This window comes from Hipposideros armiger, unplaced genomic scaffold (assembly GCF_001890085.2).
Source record: "Hipposideros armiger isolate ML-2016 unplaced genomic scaffold, ASM189008v1 scaffold_37, whole genome shotgun sequence".
Lineage (NCBI taxonomy): Eukaryota > Metazoa > Chordata > Mammalia > Chiroptera > Hipposideridae > Hipposideros > Hipposideros armiger.
The window spans coordinates 2,628,273-2,650,125 of NW_017731387.1; the positions used below are offsets into that span (position 1 = coordinate 2,628,273).

The window sequence follows — 21,853 nt, forward strand, 5'->3', positions numbered from 1 at the left end:
ATTTGTGTAACACCTTTCCACTAGAGACTATTGTTTTGGTTTGAGGATTTCCACATTTTCTGTAAACAGAGAAAATGATTCTCCTTTGTGGCAAGGACTTGAAAAAAGAATAATTCCCAAACAGGTCTCATTAAGACAAGAAACTCTGCTTCTGTCCCAAGAGCTTCTCGCTCTGAGCATCTTGCTGCAAATCCCATCTGTTTTCGACCGTGGGTGTAACAGTTAAAAAGCAATCTTCTAAGTTAACCCAGAGCGACAAGCTAATTTAGCAGACATGTTAAAACAATATGCTTTTCTAAATGTTGGCTTGTCAGGCTTGATGGAGTTTGACTAAGAAAAATGGTAAAGGAAGATCTAGCCGTTAAAACTGATGTTTACCTTTACAGTTAATATCTGTAAGAGTAAAGAAACGAACCATCATAAACAGATGATTGAGAATGGGGAACATGCTCTTAAATGTTCATTTCACGTGGAATGGCCCAGCACTTAAATTTATCATCAGTGAAATAATAGGAGCAGGCTCACTTGTGCTCCTGGTACTATGCTGGATTCGAAGAATAATGTCTTGAACTTCCTCCTCTTTCTCTGACCTCTTCCCATAAAGCATAAGGGTGACGAAGCACCCAGAAAGTCTACAGCCATTTTTCAAGCCGACTAAGCATTTAATCTAAACAAAGCTTGCAATCCTTTGCCTGTCTTTGGGTAAAACCTTGACGGAGTATGTTATATCGGCTCGTGTTTGAACATTATCATTATTTTCTGCCTTCAGAATTATCGGAGTGAGTGCTATAAATTTAAGATATGCAGAGAACAGGGACTATCTGCAAAGTCAAGTGGAATACGACAAGTAGAATAAGATTTATTATTTGAGTCGTTTCTGGTGTCACAAAAGGATTCCAGGCAGAATGTTTGTTTACGTCATTTGAAAATAGGATAAACAATGCCCACATTGCCTGTCAGGATGGAGGGGCGTGATTAGGTGTTAAAAGTCTACGTGTCTGGTACTGTACAAATGTCAGGATGTTTCTATAATATCTGTAATTAAATAAAACAAATTAAATAACTCTAATTGTTTTTAAAGTCTTTTGTAACTGGATCATTTTAACTCCTCAATTCCAGAGCCGAAGGTGTGTCCTGGGGATGTGGGAGCCTTGGAATATTAGCTGAGACTGTATCTAGGTTGGGCGATTCTAGCTCCAAGTGTCAGGAGTGCTCAACTCAGCCTGACTTAAATAGCAGGGTGTTTATTAGTTCACAAAACAATCAGTCCCGATGGCCTTTTCCTCTGCTTACTCTCAGGTCCTCAGACATGATTCCATGCAGAGGAGAAAAAGGGACAATCTCTTCTTGTGTCTTTATAGGAAGTGACACAATCTTTCCTAGAAGTCCCCTTGCACAAGAACCATGTCACACACCCAGTCAGTGCCCATGAGACTAGGGTTCCTGTGACTGTTGTAGACAAATCAGGCTCTAGCTCTGCATTTGGGACAGGGCCTGTGAACAGAACGGGGGTTCTGCCAGAAAGAAAGAGGGTGGAGAGTGAACCCCGGGTGAAAAACAAACAACAGAACCCACTACATAGGAGTCTGCCTTCTTAGGCCCCTTTTCATCAAATTTCAATTCACTCATTTTCTCATTGCTTTAATTAACTCATGAGTTTATTATTTCTTGGAGAGTGACTCTTTCTTGAACTTGAGATTCATATTGCCAAGGTTCTGCTCAACCTCATGCTTTCGACTCCCCACTGCACACAGAGTGAGTCCTGGATCCCTCCTATGGCATTCACAACACCCACGATTCCATGTTCAGCCAGAGGAGTCGTGGGGTTCTTCTCCACGAGATACAGCCTTGTCCTGGGACCCTTCCTCGCCAGTCCCTCTCCCCAGTGTGCAGTTCCAGTCCTGTGGCCTTCCAATAAGGTCAGTAAGCCTTCCTCTATCTCCTGTAGCCCGAAGTGGGTTCATTTCCCTGGAAGCCTTCATCTGTACCACTGATAAAGGATTAATCACATCTGCCTCCCATTACAGCGATCTGTGGAAAGGTTCTGTCATCTCCCACCACATTGCAATCTCCTAAAGGCAGGAATGATGTTTTATTCATCTTAAAACTTCCTGGACCAGCAGATAGTCATTACGCAACAAACGTGTGCTAAACAAAATGGAACCATGTATTCCCTCTGTTGTCAGGGGACTCCGTTATTAGATACTAACCCTCCCATTAAACTCCTTGTATGAGTGTCCCTGGGGTGCCGTAACAGATTACCACACACTCGGCAGCTTAAAACAGCAAGGGTGCATTCTCTCCCAGTTCTGGTGCCTGATGTCTAAAATCAAGGTGTCGGCAGGGCTGCAGCCTTTGGGAGGTACAGGGGAGCTTGTTCCTTGCCTTTTCTACCTTCCGGTGGCTGCCCAGTGTTCCTTGGCTTGTGGCCACATCACTCCCGTCTCTGCCTGTCTTCACATCACGCCTCCTCTGTGATGCTGGTGTCAGCTCCCAGTGGGGTAAAAATGCAGCACATACAATTATGACCATAATACTCGGTAATGACAATAGACGACCATGCTACTGGTTTATGTATTTACTATACGATACAATTTTATCGTTCTTTGAGTGTGCTCTTCCTACTTATATATAAAAAGATGTTTGCTCCAAAACACTATCCCTGATATGCCCGCAGCAGCCTCATCCATCTCATGTTTACCGCACCCCTTGATAGCATCCTTTCTCTTGTGTTTGTTTGATTTGGTCTCGTGTTTTGTGCAGTAACATGCTGCACAGGCTTGTAGCCAAGGAGCCTAGTCTGAACCATGCAGCCTGGGTGTGCAGGAGGCTGTGCATCTGTGGTAGGTTTGTGTACATGCCTGATACTCGCACAAGGCTGAAATCGCCTAACGACACAGCTCTCAGAAGCATCCCCGTCACTAAGCGGGGCATGACTGTTACTATTCTACAGACAATTCCGCTTCCTACCACCCCCTCTCCACCGCACATACCTCCCTTTCCATCCCACGCCGCTGCTTACGAGGGTTTTTCCATTTGGACAACCCTGCTACCTTCTTTCCACCAGTAGAAGCCTCCTATGTTCACTAATCTAAGGCTAGCCTGCCTTCTCCAAGATTTTCCTTACTTTGTCTTTCTCGGCATCATGGTTGTAAGTTGTAAGTTACCACATTATCAGCTCACATTTTGTTTTTGTTGCTGTTGTCACTTCTGACTGTTTTCTATCTCTTCCCCCCCCCCACCCCCAGTCTGTGTGTCTATTCAAATGCTTGGCACTTATGTTTAAGAATCTTTTTCTTGAGACATGAATGCCTGTGAAATCTACCCAGCGCGAGGAGGTAAAAACAAAACCAGGAAAAATCTGTCTTAACACTCTGAGATCAATGGAGCAGCTGAAGAGTCTCCGGTTGTGAGTCCTCCCTGCAACCTGCCAACAGCAGGTATGTTGGAAGCAGAGGGGAGTGGACAAGAGGATAAAAAACATTTTCCCACATATTCTTGGGAAGCATCAACTCCCTTTTTTTATGACAGGTTTTGGTACTGAGTCAATGCCACCTCTTTTAGGTGGTGTTCAACACTAGAACAATAAACTGCCATAGTTTAAAAAATTTTTTTTCCTGGAGTAATGGTCATATCTGCTAAAGAAAAAAAAAATGGAATGCTGTTCCCCCGCCCTGCCCCTGCACTGCCTGTTTGGCAAAGGAGGAGATATGCTTATGCAAAGCAATGCCAATGAAAAGGGGAGAGCGCCCAGGGAGAGAGGGGTGATCAAAACGCATTTGTGTCTGAAGCCAAGAGGCCAAGGCGGAAGGTGCGTTGTGAAGCTGTCGTTCTGTGTGGGGCTCACGCCACAGGCTCCTGAACCTGGACCCAGACCTGCTATGCGAGAACATGTGGGGAGGAGAGGGGGAGAGCAGGGATCTATATGTTAAATTTTTAAGAAAAATTGGGAGGTTTTTATCCAGCAGGTCTGAAGACCATATTTTAAGAAATAGCATGAGTTTTGGAGACAAACAAACCCAGTTTAGTTACATTCTAGCAGCATGGACTTAATTATGCTAAACCTCAGTTTCTTGTCAAAGGAAAATAACATCAACTCATTTCATGGGGCTGGTAGGGAGTTTAAAGTGATCAAGTCTGTGAGGTGTCTAGCACAGGGTACCTTTGGAAGTATTTATAGTTCAGGCATTTTAGAAAAGGTGATGAATGGATCTACCTAAAATAATCCTCCATTCGAAGCGATGTGAGTTGGTGGAATCTCCCATGGACCCGCGTGCTCACTAAAAGGTTGAAACGTTTGTTCTTTTATTTCTATATTTGTGGTGATGCAAAAAGCATCTTACATTTCAAAATTACCTGGGGAGAAGATAATCTGCTTATTGTAAGCATCGCCGTCTACTGTTTTCTTCTTCTTCTTACTTTTCATGGAAATAATAGAGCTGAGAATTAGTTTTGAGCTAGACAGTAACAATTTCCAACACCATACTGGTTCAGGACAGTCATTTCTTTAACAATATAGAATTAAGGGGATACCCTGGAAGAGCATAAACATCTTCTAAGAAAGATAAATCCAAAAGTTAACAAAAAAATTGATCCCAAATCACTCTTCTCTAGAACCCATCAGGAACTCATTGTTACATGTGTTGATGTAAGCCTTTAATACTGTAAGAATGCCTCATCATGAGACCCTAACATACAAAATCCAACTCTTGGAAAATCAGTAATTTTGAAAATGGTCGAAGTTCTTTAGAAATGGAAGACAAGTTCAACTTCAGACAGTCCGTTTTCCCTAGTACATTTAAAATGACAATATTTCCCCAAATTCAATTTATAACATATTTTCATGTACATTGCTTTTATAAATATGGCATAGATATATTTAATTTTTTGGCCTATACAGTCTCTTGAATAACAAAATGCATTTTTACTGTCTGTCAGATATAGTAGTATTATCTTTTATTTTATGTCTCTTGCTGTGGTCTTCAAGTTTCAAATATTTGCCTTTTTTTTTTTTTAAATTCAGTCTTGAGTGTCATCATTAGTCATCCCAGGCTCGGGAACCACAGTATTTTCAACTCATGTTCACAGGAAGCCACTGAGTCCCTTAGCCCGTTTTAATTACTTTCCTGGATGATTTCTATTTTGATTTTTTAAAATGAAGTGACAGAATGTGACACCTTCATTTTGCTTTTTAAGGAATTTTGATAAAATCTTTATCTGACAGATTATTTCTTAAATATTAAAAAAAACCTAATTGCATTTATTTCACAAGTTAAAATATAAATAGCAAAAAATGAATTCATGCCATTCAATTATATGTTTTCAGAACTTGCTTTCTTATAAGGATATTCAGCCTGTAAAATAAACTGGATTTGAATATAGATTCATAAACTCAGAATATTAGAGTTGAAAAAAAACTTATTGGCCATCTGAGCCCTATTTTTACAGGAAAAATAATTTTAAAATGCCAGCATATCATTTTTGCCATTTATTTTCTTAAGCCTCACTGTTTATAGATATCTTCGTCAGCCCAGCTATTAATAGTAAATCCCCATCAAGAGAGCTAAGAGAGTTTTTGGCTATCTCCAAATTGTCACTTCCTTTGCATTGTTTCATATTAATCTTCAGAAATACATTTTCTCTGTTTAGTTAGATCTGATAGTTAGATATTCTGACAGCAGATGTCATTCACCTTCACCAGTATTTGCATAGCTATTTCAATGAGTAAAATATAATTTAAATAACAAATATCAAGATAGCTTAGAGATGACAAATGAAACATAATTAAAATGTCTTAAAAATAATCCTTTTCTTATAATAGAAATGGTATTTGCTCATTTTGGAAAGTTAGCATAATGCACAAAAGCAAAAAGAAGAAAATAAATTTCTAAGAATAAATTTCTAAGAATAATTTCACCATCTTGAAAACAACAAAACCTTTAGTAGCTTGATATATAATATATATGTATATATATATATATGTGTGTGTATATATATATGTGTGTGTGTGTGTATATATATATATATATATATATATATACACATCTATACATATATATAGAAAGAGATGGATATATAGAAATATATTCAATAAGCACACATTAAAAATACTTTCAACATTAAAAAGTTGATACATGTGTATCTTGAATTATTGACACTTTTTCTTTCAGTTACAATGGACTACAGTTTTAGGTACTACCATCTGTATCTAAATAATGGAAGTCAGACCTGAATTTTCCCTGTTATAGTAGGGAGTTAAATTCTTGACCAAGGGCCAGACGTCCATTTTGTTACATAAATAATTACAAGCATCATATTAAAACCAACCAGAAAAAATACATCCATACACTGGTTATCATAAAATTTTCTACTGCATCTTGGTTTAATGTGAGGAGACATTGTGGATTGATTTTGTTTAATAATACGTTATCATCTATTAGTAGGTAAAGATTTTATTTACGTACTTTTTTTTTATAGCCACAAATGAGCAGCTAAATGAAAAGAAACACCTTCATTAAGCATATAGCATTCAAGAAAAAGTTTTTAGATTTTTAAAAAGATTTCATGAGCATTAAAGATTTAGGGTCATTTGTTGTTTTTAATGAAAATCCTCGTGTAGGTTGATTTTACTCACTTACTTTTCCCATTGAAATGTTTTTCATTAAAAATAAAGTCTCCTGAAGTATTTGAGAGAGGCTTTTCCCCTCACATTGCTTGGACAACCACATTGGTTTTTGTGCCAAGATATTAGGCCAGCTTTGGAAGTGAGAACTGCGGGCCGTTTCCTAGTTCCTCTACTTGATTCTTCACTTTCGTCAACATTTTCTAGACACTTCCACCAGTTTATCTTTTACCTTCTTCTCAGCATGAGGAAATCATTTTCCTCTCAGATGGTTTTCTTGATCAATCTCCAACTTGCTTTTTCATTCTTTCTGCTATTTCTCCAGCTTTCTTCTTTGCTGGAACATAATTTAGGAATAGGTTGGCCCTGGAGGTCTCTGAAGAGGCCTCTAGAATTCCATGGCAAGATTAGACTGCTGTCATACCCACATCTAGCCACTTCGCCAACCCAATCTGGTCATTAAATACCCAGGAATGGGTAACTCAGGACTATGATGATTGGTGAGTAATGATGCCCAACTTCAGAGGGTACTCAGTGCGGGGAGATGACAATACGCTAGAAGCCATTTCTTTTCGTTCCAAGATTTCTTTTCTTGAGAGAAAAAAGCAGTATTCTTTTTGGGAAGGCAGTTGCAAACTATCTCTGAAAACAAAGCACCTGTAAGATAAAATTTCCAGCGTGATATGAAGCAGTGCTGGGGACTCCGAGTGTCCTGTTGAGAACAGAGTTCTATATACAGACATGGAAATGACGTTATAAATAAATTTAGGAAGTGAGGAATCTAGCGGACATCGGAGAAGAGCCTAATGTTCACCTAAAAGGAATTTTGGGTCATATCTCTGTAAACAGAACCCTATCGCAATGGTTATATAATTAATCATAATCTTAGGTTTAGAGGAGAATTGAAGGTCATCTAATGAGAAGAGCCAGACCCGTGGGCAGTGAAGCAATTGTCCTAATTCACGTTAAGGAGACACTTTTGCCTGGTAGTGTTGGCCTTAGAACCTGCATCTCCTGTCTCTTAGTGTGTTGCTTTCCTCACTATTAGCTTTATACATCTAAGAAAGAACATGCTCCTTGTTACTCTTCTTCAGTTTTTCTCTCTTGCATCTATTCAAATCCTCCAAGGGTTAATCCACTCCTGATTCGCCATCGTCCAAATTAATCTCTTCAGTTGTCTGCATGACATAGCCGTTAAAAATGAAGACTTCCAAGTAAGACAGACTGGTGTTCAATTCTGTCCATGCCCCTTCCTCATCGGTGGCCCTGAGGGAGTTAATTTTTGTCTCTGTACATTGCTTTCTACATCTGTGAATGGCAGAGAGTCAGAGCTACCTCATCTATAGGATGGCCTCACAGGTGCATGCATTCTGTGCTATAACCCTTACTTTGTGACTCAATGTGTTGTTATCTGTCATTGCCACATTACAACAAGAATGATTTCTTCAGTAGGTATTAAAAGCCAGGGTAATCATTAAAAGAAAAAGGGTCTGATCAAGATTGAAAAATCTGCTGTAAAAGCTTCAGTTGCCAGTAGAAATCTGCCATGACACCTTTGCATGTCAGGGGGCTACTGCTGAGGTGATTGGGCTGAAAACCTCGCAAGGACCCCTCAGCCCTCAATGTACCCAAGGAGACAAGCTCATTCATCCATAGGCACCCTGGAACCAGACTCAAGCAGTGAATCCCTGGATCCCAGCAGAGGTTTCTACAACGTGGCACTCCATGCACAGGATAGAGAATGTGATGGAAAGAACCTTCTGAGGTCCCTCCCCAGCAGCCCATGAGCAAAGTGAGGAGGAAAACAAAACAGAGAGTCTGCGTGATAACCCTCAGCAACAAATGCTTCGTGAAAGGGCTATTTGCTTCCAACGTGGGAAGCTGTGCCAAAAATGCTCCGAAGGCAGGCAGGCTGAGCCAAGTTAGAACAGAGCACAACATGTGTCATACCTTTGTAATTCACACAGCGGCACAGTCAGCGCGACCACAGGCTGTCCAGATGGCGGCCATCTGACTCTTTATAGCTGCGCTCTGTTTTTTCTTTAAAGCCCCCTTTCCTCTCTGTGCTCCCAGACACTTGGCATTCCTCTTGAAGCGGAACCCAAGCCGAATAAAGAAAAACGAGTCTTCCTCTCCATTTTTAGGACAATGGTCTTTAAAAGAAATCTTTTGAAACCTACAAAGTCCTTGGCTAAATTTACATCGCAGCAAGAAAGTTCAGCCAAACGATGGATGGCCCTGGCATCCAACAGGCCTCGAGCAGGATAGTGGCTCCAGCACTTACGGGTCCTATGAGCTCAGGCAAGAGGTTGGATCTGCCCGTGCCTCAGTTTCTTCCACAGTAAAATGGAGATAATAACAATACCTAGGTTATAGGATTAAATGAGATCACGTTTTTAAAACATTAGCCGTTGTGCTTGGTGCCTAGGAAGCCCTCCATAAATGTTAGTTGTTCCTGTGATGGTTGTATTGTATTTTAGGTTTTATTTCTGAGACTATGACTTCCTGTGAGTTCCACAGACAAAAGCTTTCAAGACAAGGTGAAGGTAGAATAATTTTGTATCAATTTTTTGGTGACTCTGCCATTTGCTAAGGATTGACGAGGACACAGCTCTACTTGTGGAATCTAAAGCACACACATGTGCATACGTATGTGCCTCAGTGTTGGGACGGGGCATCTGAGAATTGCTCACTGTCACATGGTGAGGTGAACACGTCCTCTGGTGTCACAAGCCAGTTATCTCCATTACACTCAGATTAGCCTCATCCATTCTCCATGAGGAGGAAAGTGTAAGAAAAACCCTTTTTTTTACAAAAAAAAGGCCTGAAACTCTCCCTCTTGATTAGACGGTTGAGGTAAAAGCAAAAAGTTGGGCTGACACTTAAGGCACAGGTCAGAATTCATTTATGAAGAATGTGTTGTTTTATAATTTTGAGTTTGTTTTCATTAAAAAAAATGATGCAAGTAAATCATAAAACTCAACTACTGTTTAGAACGAACGTCCCCCTCACCAAAGTAAATGGATTTCACCCTGAATGTCATGTGCCAATGGGTTGTTTTAGAGAAAGTGAGAGAGGACACTGGAGGTGTTTTCTGTGCGGTAGAAGACTCTTCCCCGTGTTAAGTGTCAACACGTTTCGGTGGGTAGCATGAGGTCTGACAGCACAAAAGATGAGGTTGGCCAGTGACACAAGGGGCAAATGACAGCTGTGATTGTTTTAGGGCGTGGAAAAATAATTAATGTAGAATACACAATGCTGAAAAACATTTGCATTTGATCCCAAAAAATATAATGTGCCTCCCTGAGTTTTTTTTTTAAGATTTTATTGGGGAATTGGGGAAGGGGAACAGACAAGTTGCTGTCGTTTTGTTCTTCAGTCTAGTTGTGGAGGGCGTCGCTTCACTGGCCCATGTTGGTACCATCATTGCACTTTTCCCAGGTGAAGCAGTCGCTCGCTGGCCATTGAACGGCCACTCATGGCAGCCCACGCTGGCTGCCAGCCACTCACAGTAGCTCACATCAGTCCACTGCAGCAGGGGCTGCAGCCTATGCCATCGCCTCATGGCAGCCCAGCTCCGGGTTGAGCTGTTGTTCACCATCTTAGCTATAGAGGGCTCAGCATCACTGGTCCTCATGTGGGATCCGAACTGGGACCCTGCTGCTCAGAGCTGGCATCCCAAGTCAACCCTTAACCAACTCACCACTAGGCTGGCCCCTGAGTTTTTAAATATAGGGGCAAACAAAAAACTGAGGTGGTCCCAAAGATAAGTAATCATCAGCATGACTTAGGGCTCTTGTACAAAATTCCAACTCCCCACAGTATCCCTGAAGGCTGTGAGTCTAAAGAGAAGCCCAGCATCTTCTAGTTTGGGGACCGCTTCCCAGGCTGTACCATGTTGTCTCCTTAATAGGTCTCATGTCTGTCCGACACGGTTCCATGTGCTCATGATGTGGAGTGAGTACAATAGGAACAGAGCTGACATTTTAGTAGAGGGAGGCGGGGCAAATAAATAAATACATAGAATGGAAGGAAATGGTGATGTGAAAAAAGTTAAGAGATGGCGAGTGCCAGAACGTGCGCGCGCATGTATGCAATACGGTTAAATAAGGTAGTTAGGGAATACCTCCTTGAGGTTTTGTTTGAGCAAAGATTTGAAGGAAGTGGGGGCGGGGGCTAGCAATACTGGTATTTGGTGAGAGGAAATTCTAGGCAGAGGGAACAACAGCAAGTGCAAAGGTCTAGAGATGAGTGGATTAGTTTCATGCAGCTGCTGTAACAAGGGGTCAGTCAGAAGGTTTTAAAAATAATCCAGACAAGCGATGATGGTGCCTTGTGCCAGGCGGATGAGAAGTGTGGGGTCCTGAACATGTTTTGAAGGTAGAACCCGCGGGATTAGGTGATGAATCATACATGGGGTCTGAGAGAAAGAGAGAACTCAAGGAGGACCCCACGATTTTGGGCTGGAGAAACTGCAAGGATGGAATTGCTAGTAACCGAGATGAGAAAGGCTGGTTTAGGGGAGATCAGGACCTAGGGTTTGGACATGTTAAATGTGAGAGGCCGATTATAGTTTTAAGAGGAAGTCTAAGGGAGAAATGTGGGCTACAGAAATAAATTTGGGGATCATCAGCTTGTATATGGTGGTGAGGAGCAGGAGACTGGTACAGTCCCCAAGCCGGTGAGAATAGGCAGTGAAGCATGTGATGCTGAGGACTGAGCCCTGGGGAGTTCCATGTTTGAAAGGTTGAGGGAAAGTAGCCAGTGAGACCAAGAAGAAGCCACTGGTGTGGTGGGAAGAAAAAGAAGAGAGCCGTGTCCAGGCAGACAAGTGGAGAAGTTTCCAGAAGGAAGTGACAACTGTGCCAAGTGCATCATATTGGTGAAGTGAGCTGAGAGCCTGCGTGGAATGATTGTGAAGGAGAATGGGCGGACAGGATTGAAGAGATGGCGACTGATGGAACTGCTGAGAAACACCTAAGGTTGTTTCCACATCTTCGCTATTTTGAATAGTACTTTAATGAAAATGGGAATGCGGATATCTCTTCAACGTCCTAATTTCAATTCCTGTGAATTTATACCCAGACGTGGGATTGCTGGGTCACATCGGCATTCTATTTTTAATTTTTTTAAAAGAGCTTCTGTATTGTTTTCGATAGTGGAAATTGGTGAATTACATTGGCCTATATTTGAGTATTAAACCAACCTTTCATCCCTGGGATAAATCACACTTGGTCATGATGTATTATCCATTTTATAAATTGTTGAATTAGATTTATAAACTTCTGTTTAGACATTTTGCATCTGTGTTCATGAGAGGTAGTGGATATTTTCTCTTGTAATGTCTTTGTCAAGTTTTGACAAAAAATAACGCTGGCCTCATAGAACAGATTGGAAAATATTGCATCCTTTATTTTCTGGAAGATATAAATTAAACATTTTTCCATTATGAAAAGTAATGTAATTATGCTATAAAATATGGGAAAGTAGATATTAGGTAAGTGATACATAATCCAAAAATAGAAATGCAACTCTGCATACGTTTTTTTCTGATAGCATTTTTAAAAATAGAGCTGCCTATATGTTATATACAACATATACCGTATTTCCCCATGTATAAGACGCACCCTTTTCTGAAAAATTTGGGGCCTAAAAACTGGGTGTGTCTTATACAGTGGTTGTATGAGCACAAAAACAATCGCGAAAAAAGTGGGAAATGCAAGTAAAAAAAATCTACAACCACTGTATGTGCCTTTCTAAGTGCATCGGGGAACTATCTTTAGTTAAGCTTTCTTTTGTTATGTGTGGAAGACTTGCTGAAAAATCTTTTTATTCTCTAGCTCCTTTAAAAATGAAACTGAAAATAGATTACTCATCACCAAGGGTTTGGGTAAGATGTTTTAATACTGTTATTGCTTTCCTCTGAAGGATGGTTTCTAGGGACATCACATTCTTCCATGGCATTTAAGGAAGTTTATCTTGCTTTTAGGGAAAACAAAATTCATGGGTTTTCTGGAAAAGCAAATGAAATAAGGGAGGTCATTAATTAAAATAATAGATTTTAAAGAAAAGGCTATGTAATTTTGATCCCATTGTATCATTTTTCTTCTTATCTGCGCTTACAAAACCCTCAGCAATAATGTTTTAAATGTATGTATCTCAGCCATATTGTTTAAAATCAAGACAGGCCTTTTGAGCTCCTTTTGCTCACCCCTCTTGGAGTGTACTTTTTCTCCTAATAATGATGCCCTTGGCTCTTTGGGGCCTGGCCCTTGCCCTTGGCCTTGCTCCTTTGAGCCTTTGCCGTGCTGTCGCTTGGGCCCGCTCCTAACCCTTTGGAAAATACTTTCTCTTCTAATAACGGCCCTTGAGTCACTGCCTTCTGCTCGGGCCCGCTTCTGTTTCTTCGAAGTGTACCTTTTCCTCTAATAAACTGCTCTTTCACTACTTTCAAAAAAATAAAATAAAATCAAGACATGTTTTGAAAACTCACCACGTAAGAGTTTGAAGTAACATGTTGTTATTGTAGTATTTAGTATTATAAATTGATTCACTATCACACTGATAGATGAGACATAAGCTCCTATTACAACCTTGAGAGATTTTTACAAATTTGGCACCACATGTTTTTCCCTAATCAAAAAGGTGGCCCTTTGAAAGACGGTTGTAATAATCATTTTGCCAAAATCATGTATCTCCTCACTGTGGGAAAATATCTTTCCAGAGGTTTAATAGTTGGCAATTGTGACAGCTACGAGAACGCGCCTTGCTGACCTCCCACGATGGGGATAACTGACCAAGAGCCCCAGCTGCTGCCCTCTGGGTGCCATGTTTGTGCTGCTTGGCTGATGACAGGATATGACAGGGTTATGAAGGCATGCCTTCCAGTGAGAGATACAGGGCTCTTCTGATGGACAGCTTTGGCTCAAGACTTCCAACCTTTCATGCCAAACCTTCATTAGATTGCGTGGCAACCTAGGATGCGTTCATGCAGTCAACCCTTCCTCCTCTCTCCTCCTTCACTGCTTCACCTGGGCTCAGGTTTGAATCACTGTCTGTCAGCTCGTTTAGCTCCTCCCATTTTTCTCTCACACAGGCGTTTTCCTTATGAAACCCTGGCACCATTCGTCTCTTCTTTCTGTTGCTTCTCAGAAGATCCTGACTAGGACATCAATATATTGGGTTGTTGGAAAAGTCATGACATATTTTTTCTGTTTTTCATTGCAAAAATGTGTCATGACTTTTCCGACAACCCAATAGAAAAATCTGTATTAAAACCATAACCAAATTTAATTTCTATTGTTTACTAAAAAAATAAAATACCAGCCTTAATGTTAAATCTAGGTTTGATCATATAGAGTGCGTGATTCTAGGGCTTGCCTCTGGTCTCAGTGTGACAGATAATACTGCATCCAACATTATCTACCAATTAGATATCTTGTGCTTCTGACTGAAAGCACACACTGAATGTCAGGATCTACAGAAGGAATTAAAATAAAACAACACATAAAAATTAGCAAAGTCAATGAAGTTTTTCAAAGCTTGTTTTTTTTTCCTCTCTCTTAGAGCATAGGGTGCAGATAGATGCATTTAAATATTTTTCATAAAATAATCATTGTTTTTGTGATGCAATGCCATTGACACATAAGGGGAGTCACACAACAGGATGTGGCAAGTTATTGAGGAAATAATAGCAATTATCATAAGAAGGCTATTGTTTCTGACAGAGCAATGCCGCAGCTCAGCCAGCAAGGATTGGTGCTGAGTTCTCTGATCCCGATGATGGCTTACCCCGAGCCATTTGAATCTCCTACCCGATTCTCTTGATAACCAGCCTCAGTGATTGTCAAGATGGCTGAACAGGGTTTGGCTGCAGAGTGTGGTCATGGATTTTTTTTTCTCTTTACATCTCTGTCTTGCTTCGTGAGTGCTCACACTATGACTTCCTTGTCATTGATACTGGCTCTAAGCAGCTAATGAAAAAGCTCACACAAAAGGACTATAATACAAAGACCGATAACGTTTGTCTGGGAGGCTTTGGCAGGACAGGTTCCCGCTGCCCCACCCTTGAAATTCCCTTGCATTGGCCTTGAGGCTAGCAAGAGTTTCAGAAAGGTAGTCCCAGGTGATAACAAAATCAAACTGAATTTTTTTTTTAAAGAACAAAGTGATTTTGAGTATATAGAGTATTTAAGTTTTTAGTTAGTTTCATAAACATTAATCTAACCATTGGGCCTTTCACTGAAAGGTATGATACAATTTTAGTTTGAATTTTAAGCAGTGTGTGGAAATACACTTTAAAAGCAATGTATGATTTTTACTTCAGAAACTCACTTTTCATTTATAATTGTATTCTAGAATGGTTATTAGTCAATATTACTATTATTCATTGATTGTAATGTTAATGAGCCATAAAAAAGTCTGACATTTTCCTTAATATATAATAGAATAAAAGGTAAAATGGGAGGTCCCTTAACCTAGAAGTGCCGCAAAGGTGGTTGTTTCTCATCTTTTGTGCTCAAAATAAAGAAGAATGATTAGAGCCCGCTCAAGAGTGCGAGCTCTGAGCAGCTAGTGGTTTGATTCCTGGCCCGAGCTGAGCTGCCACTGAGCTGCCAACAGGTGGCAGGATGGCTCAGCTAAAAAAAAAAATATATATATATATATATATATATATATAATAAAAAAATAAAGAAGAACGATTTACAATTCTAGGGACAATTCTGAAAATAAAAGTCAATTAAGCGTTTTTGAAAGCTTTGTCTTGAGCACTTCTGTTGGCGCTCGTCTCCGTTTTCCGTTATACCTGGCTTTCTTGGTGTCTTCTAATTGTCACGTATCTCCTTTCCTCTGGCCCCTAGCACTCAGAGCTTGCAGTGGCATGGGAGGGGTCTCTGAAGCGTCAGAATGGCTTGTGGGAGGCCCTGGTGCCCTCATGTCTGCACTGCCAGTTGCTTAATTGGCTCGGCTAGAATAACTCAAGGCAACGTCTCCCAGAGCCGGGACTCAAGCTGCATTAGCCTCAGTGACACCTTTTCATGTTTATGCTATTTTTCTCCCTGTATTTCAAAAGTGCTCAGGGATTTGCAGGATTGTGCATAGCACGCAATTCCAACCATATACATAAACTTATTTTAAAAAGACAATGCAAAACAGTTAAAAGCACGGCACATTGCACTCTGTAATTTATTTGCAAATTTATTTCTTCTTCTGAAATATATGTATTGCCTTTCTGGGACAAATCACACTCGGCCGTGATCTATTTTCTGAATTGTTGAATTAGATTTGCAAAATTCTGTTTAGACATTTTGTACCTGTGTTCAGGAGGGGTCTTGTCTAGAGTTATTTTTTCATGGGTATATATGTATAAGAGTATATATACCTAATTAGAGAAATTGCATTCTTTTCTAGAACAGAGTATCTTTTGAGTATTTTCAAGGCTCTTTATAACTTAAACCATTTGACTTATAATTAAGCAGGGCGTTAAAGGACCCATGAGTGAACTTTATGCTTGTCCCGAGAAGCAGCACCTGCCATTCCAAACAAGAAATACCTGTTATAGTCACCAAACAAGTGTTTATCACCTTGCAGCTTCGTATTATTTATTACTGAATTGTTTATTGCCAATGTCCCCAGTGTGCATGCTGGTTCCAAGACTGGGGCTTCATTTCTCTTTTTATTACTATACCTTGGGAGCCTGGGATGGTGCCTGGCACTTTTGTTGAAAGAATAAATAAAAGAATGAATTTTTTAAAATGTCAGTTACCATATTTTGCCATGTATAATGTGTACTCCCAGTTTTGGCCCAAACTTTCAGGGGGAAAAAAATCTTTTGTTTTAATTTTTTAGTACAAATTTTTATTTGTTTACATTCAGGTACTTGGTTTTTTTGTTTTTTGTTTGTTTTTTTTTGTATTATAAAGGAATTTTAGCATTTATTTTGAAATATATTATGGTACAAGAAATTTTATGGAACAAATAATTACAAAACACCAGAACAGATACAAGGTACAAGAAATTTTATGTACCAGTAACAAAATTAGATATTTACGCATCATAGAAGACCAAGAACTCTTCATCGTTGCAACTTCATCATAAGGTCAACAAAACCGATAATGGTATTCCAGGGTATTATTTTGCATGTGTATATCGTTATTGATTTCTAGAGTTACACTTGTAACTCATAAGCATAAATAAAAAATTAAAAACATTTATATAATATAGAATTAGTACTACCCATGTGTAATGCACACCCTTGTTTTTTCCTCACAAATTTGGGCAAAAATGTGTGCATTATACATGGCAAAATATGGTGTATAAGATCTCATTTTTCTCATCTTTTGAACAAGGAAAATAATATCTCCCTTACAAGACTGCTGTGAAGATTAGGTGATAAAGGACAGGTAAACTCTCATTTAATTCTTGAAAAAATATTGGTTCCCTTTTCTCTCCTGGAAAAAGTGCTTCTCCAAGTAGAAGAGATCCACCCTGTTGAGGACATTTTGGAATTTGTTGGGGGTAGTTTGGGTTATTATAGGGAGAAGACATTGGCGTTTGTTGGGAAGTGTCAGAAATGCTAGTTGTCTTGTAATGCATGGGAGAACTCCAATCAGTAAAAATTTGCCGTGTATTATATGACTTTTGATTTTCCCACTGGACATCCATGTAGGTAAAAAACCAATTTACAATTATTCAAGCTAGAGTCTAATTCTGCTTTACATATAGAAACAAAACATTTCTACTGAAACCAGTATGGTCAGGAATGCAATGAAAGTCAAAGGAAGACTGAATATTTTTCAATAAAGACTTTCAGTGGAGTATTCCGAAGTTGCTGTTGTGGAATTTTACTGGAAACTGGTTTAAAAAATTCTAATTATATGGAAGGATCAAAAATGAAAAACTAAAATCTCCCTTCTCCTACATCTATCCTTAGCCCCACTCCTAAAAGTAACTGTTTTTGAACAATTTCTGCTTTTTGGACTCTTTGTAATTATCATTTAACATAAAATAAACTCAACTAAACTAAAAATTTTTTTTTAAATTATTTTCTTTCTTTCTTTTTTTTTTTTAAGATTTTTATTGGGGAATTGGGGGGATGGGAACAGTGCTGGGAAATTAGGGGAAGGGGAGCAGACAAGTTGCTGTCGTTTTGTTCTTCAGTCTAGTTGTGGAGGACGTTGCTTCACTGGCCCAAGTTGGCACCATCATTGCGCTCTTCCCGGGCGAGGCAGATCAGTCGCTGGCGTCTGGACGGCCGCTCACTGCGGCTGCTGGCCGCTCAAGCTGGCCACTGGCTACACACGGTAGCCCATGGCAACCCACTGCCACAGGGGCTGCAGCCCATGCCGTCACCGGCGACTCATGGCAGCCCAGCTCCAGGTTGAGCTGTTGTTCAGCATCTTAGCTGTGGAGGACAGTGTCACTGGCCCTCATATATGGGATCCAAACCGGGGCCCTCTGGCATCCCAAGCCAGTTCTTAACCATCGTGCCACTTGGCCGGCCCTAAACTAAAATTTATACTAATATTTCTTGGTCCATCAACCTCAGACAATATTTATTACTGTATTTTACACGATGTTTTTTTCCTCTCCCTCTATCTTTTATTTCAGTAGTTTTAACTTTTACATTAACCAACTTTATAATAGATATTCTGCATTGTGTGAATCTTCTGAGCTTTTTTTCTGTAGGCTTATTATTAAAATAAAATAAAAGCATTTGAAGTGCATTTATATTGTGACATAAATATACAGTAGAGAAATAACTGATGGGATGGACTCATGAAAAAAGGGAAAACAATTTTATATTACCAGTCCTCTAATATTTAAGGCTACTTACTCAATCTCACAGTCCATTGGGATCCTTTATTTTTGTCAGCTTTTCTTACTGCCTGTTTTCCTTGTACGTCAGTCTTCCTTTGTGGCATTTCCTTTACGTTTTCCCGGGGTATCTACTCACACACTTTCTCTATGGATGCATGGAAGGTTGTTTTCTTTTAGTTGGCCTTGCATGTCCCCCAAATAGCTTTATGTCTTTCCCTCTTTCTGTCTTCTCTTACAATTGATACAATAATTTCCTCTGAAAATGTGAGGCGGAAATTATCTCGCAGTGTTGTAGCACTCGTCGATTCTAGAGAGAAGCTCTAGATCCACTTCTTTGTAAGACACCAGATTCCTCGCCCTGGAAGCTTTCTTGATGTTTCTCTTTATTTTTGGAATTGAGACCGTTCACAAGCATGGACAATTTTTTTCCTTTTGGTTAGAATGTACATGTATTTTTAACTCAGATAATTTTGTTTTAATTAAAAAAATGACAATGTCACCCCGATAAACTTAATTTTTTTTAAAAAATAGTAATGACAATGTCTGTTATTTAATTATTTCTTACCTTCTATTGTCTCTGATTTTTGCTTCTGGACCTCCCATTCCTACGTGTTTGAAGTTTGGGATCATTCTCCTATATTTCTGAAATTTTCTTTGATTTTGGGCACATTTCTTTCTTTCTTTGTTTTTAGCTGAGCCATCCTGCCACCTGTTGGCAGCTCAGCAGCAGCTCAGCTAAGACTGGGAATTGAACCGGCTCACACTCTTGAGCGAGCTCTTAATCAACTGAGCCACTTGGTTTGCCCATGGGCACATTTCTTCATCATTCTGTACACAGTTTTCTCATCTATAAAATGGGCATAGTAGCAGTATCTTAATACATCTATAAAAGTCCATGATTGGGCTGACCAAGTGGCACGATGGTTAAGAACTGGCTTGGGATGCCGGAGGGCCCCGGTTTGGATCCCACATATGAGGGCCAGTGACACTGCCCTCCACAGCTAAGATGCTGAACAACAGCTCAACCTGGAGCTGGGCTGCCCTGAGTCACCGGCGGCGTTGTAGGCTGCAGTGCACCCCCGTAAACTACCGTGAGTAGCTCGCAGCCAGCGTTAGTGGCTGTGACACGCCATAAGTGGCCATTCAATAGCCGGTGATCAACTGCCTCACCCGGGAAAAGCGCAATGATAATACCAACTTGGGCCAGTGAAGCAACGTCCTCCACAACTAGACTGAAGAACAAAACAACAGCAACTTGTCTGTTCCCCTTCCCCAATTCCCCAGTGCTGTGCCCCTCCCCCAATTCCCCAATAAAATCTTTAAAAAAAAAAGTCCATGATTACTCTCATATTATGTCTCTCTGTTGCTAATCTAAAAAGGATCCAAGCATATTTTAAAATTAACTAAATAAATGTTATTAGAAATAATGGGAATACTTTGTAATGACAAAAATACAACTTACGAAGAAAAACGAAAAGAATCCAAACATAAATGAGACATTTATAGTCTATGGAATGTAACATACATTTTTTAATGGCCTTTATTCGAAATCTAGGGTTACCCTTTCTTCCCCCACCACCCAACTCCCTCTTTTCCTTCTTTCCTTCATTTCTTGTTTCTTTCCTTCCAAGATGAAAGAATTGCTAGTTTTCATCAATATGAGCTGGTTTATCTTCGTTTGGAAGAATGAAGAAAAAAACCCTAACGTGGCCTTAAAATGACTCAAGACACAGAGGGAGCTGAATGGAATCTGAGGACATAACTCATCCATAAGACTCGATAATTTGATGCTTTTGTGTGTATGATTTGTGTGCAAGTTGTGTTAATTATACATGATGTTTGGAAAAACACTTTGTGTTGAACAGTGTAAATGTCAGTCTCATTAGCCATCATCATTACCTGTCAGGAAGAAGATGCTTTCAATGAATGACAATTGCCCTGCCTAGTTCTCTGGATACGTACAAGCATAAAAATAATTTGGGGGTTAATCTTATTTTTCAGAGCCAGTGATGCTTCTCTCTTTCCAAGGGTTTTCAAACCAACCTCTAAACTTGGAAAAATTGGCCTGATTATAAAACACTAATTAGAATGAGTTCACATTGATTCATGGACAAAAAAGATAGCAGACTCGTGGACGGGCCACTCTTTTAGGCAACTAGATTCTAATAATGGTAACAAGGTAGTTCAAAACGTGAGGGTGGGGGAGGTACAATTCCTGATTTAATATCGGTTATCTAAAATATCCAATTTTAGTGTGACCAATGCAAATGACTCCATCTTTACCCCAGAGCTTCCCCTAATCCTTTGTGGAGTCTTTTGTATACATTTACTCCTCTAATGGCTTTCCATGTTCTGTTTTCTGATCTTCAGAATTAAAAAAAAAATTATATGTTTTTTAATATCTGGAAAAAATAATGGAATGACTAGTATTTTGCTTAAGAATTTGTAGCATTTTGAAATAATTATGTGTAATAAACTATTAAATTTTAGCAGCAGTTAAATTTTGTATTGATGAATTTTCCATAGTAAAAAATAACAACTGCTTTGCTTATTAGATTATTATATAATAATGCCCAACTTATGTCCAAATAATGCTTTGTGAGTTATTATTGGTGACTCTTGGCTATTACATGGAGATGTGATGCATAATGACTAATTTAAATGCATTTTTAAATTGAAAACTTAGAAATACTCTTCTAGCTTAGTAAACAACAGACAGATGATATAAATTGTAATTTGAAACATCCATTTACCCAGTCTACTCATACCCTAACAAGAGGCTTTTAAAAAATTGAGATATTTACCAGCCAATACATGGATCCAAGGAATGAAAAAACTGCATTTTGTTCAGAAGCATGGGTTTTTCTAGATCTTGTTAGTCCAACTAAGGTTTTGATTATTAAGTTAATTCCATTTTTGTAAGTCAAAGCAGAATGACGTATATTTACCATCTTAGAATAGGATACTTCTGCGTTTGCCCCAAGTTGTCATAATAAATATAAAAATCACTCATCTGTAGAGTCAATAAAACTGTAACCATGGAAATAAGGAGTCTATGATGTGACTAATGTCCCTTTATATTTGGTGTCCTTGTGCAGTGCAAAACCTGAACAATCATACATGGCAGCTTTGTCCCAGCCCCACGGAGAACACCTGTCAGCGCCTGAGTTTCTCCAGCAGTCACCACAGGTGAGCTAAAGGTGACCTTTCTGTTGAGACTCTCTCCACTGTGGCATGATTTTGTATGATGGAAAGCAGTGTCATTCTTGTCAGCATGACTTACTGGAAGCTGTGTCCACTCAGTGAGACTTTGGGAACACAAAGCCCACAGCCTGGCAAGTCTTATTTTAATCATTTTAGCCTGAAAGAGTTTGAAGTTTTTTGTCTGTTGCGAGAGAAATTCTTTCCTCT

At 39.6% G+C, this 21,853-nt stretch overlaps 1 long non-coding RNA gene across 1 annotated transcript in view; it reads left to right on the forward strand.

Moving 5' to 3' along the window:
* The window catches only part of LOC109380455 (uncharacterized), a 50,041-nt gene extending 28,414 nt beyond the window's left edge, over positions 1-21,627 (forward strand). Inside the window, exon 3 of the long non-coding RNA XR_002123478.1 lies at positions 21,541-21,627. This is a non-coding gene — a long non-coding RNA (uncharacterized LOC109380455). The remainder of the gene's footprint in view (positions 1-21,540) is intronic.
* Positions 21,628-21,853: the final 226 nt, after the last annotated feature.